This window comes from Rhinolophus ferrumequinum, chromosome 7 (genome assembly GCF_004115265.2).
Source record: "Rhinolophus ferrumequinum isolate MPI-CBG mRhiFer1 chromosome 7, mRhiFer1_v1.p, whole genome shotgun sequence".
Taxonomy (NCBI): domain Eukaryota; kingdom Metazoa; phylum Chordata; class Mammalia; order Chiroptera; family Rhinolophidae; genus Rhinolophus; species Rhinolophus ferrumequinum.
The window spans coordinates 85,344,904-85,345,527 of record NC_046290.1 but is presented as its reverse complement, the minus strand read 5'-3'; positions in this window follow the sequence as shown (position 1 = coordinate 85,345,527).

Sequence of the window (624 nt, the reverse complement as noted above, 5' to 3'; positions counted from 1 at the left end):
AACTTTTATTCCCATAACTGTGAATGATGTTTTACTTTTGTCAAACTGAAATAATTACAGTAAACTAGCATTTAAGGCATTGTTTTCAAGACATACATTTGATTATATATAATACATATATATATATATATATGTATATATGTGTGTGTATATATATATGGTTGGTGCAAAAGTAATTGCGTTTTAAAGGTTAAATATAATTGCAAAAACCGCAATTACTTTTGTACCAATCTAATATATATGTAAAATATATATATGAAAATCAGATATCTAGATGTAAGATACCGGTATACAATTAAGAAATCAAATTTCTGGCCTTTGATCAAGAACACCTAGAAAGGAGAGATGGATTGGTGTTTTTCATCCAAATTCATCTCATCGTACCTAGCACTTTCATTGTCAGGGAAGTATCTTCCTATCATGCTTCATTTTCTTGATATCCATTGCTTTGAAGAAAAACCCAAATTGGGAAATGGGAGTCAGTGTAAGAAGTAGATTTTTCTATTTAACAGATATTCAGAATATAAGTAGGAGGTGAGGAAAGCAGTTCTACAAACTGTCTCCCCATATCATGACAACGTTGTTGATTTCACACAAATTAGTGTGGGCACTGAGCTGTCATGC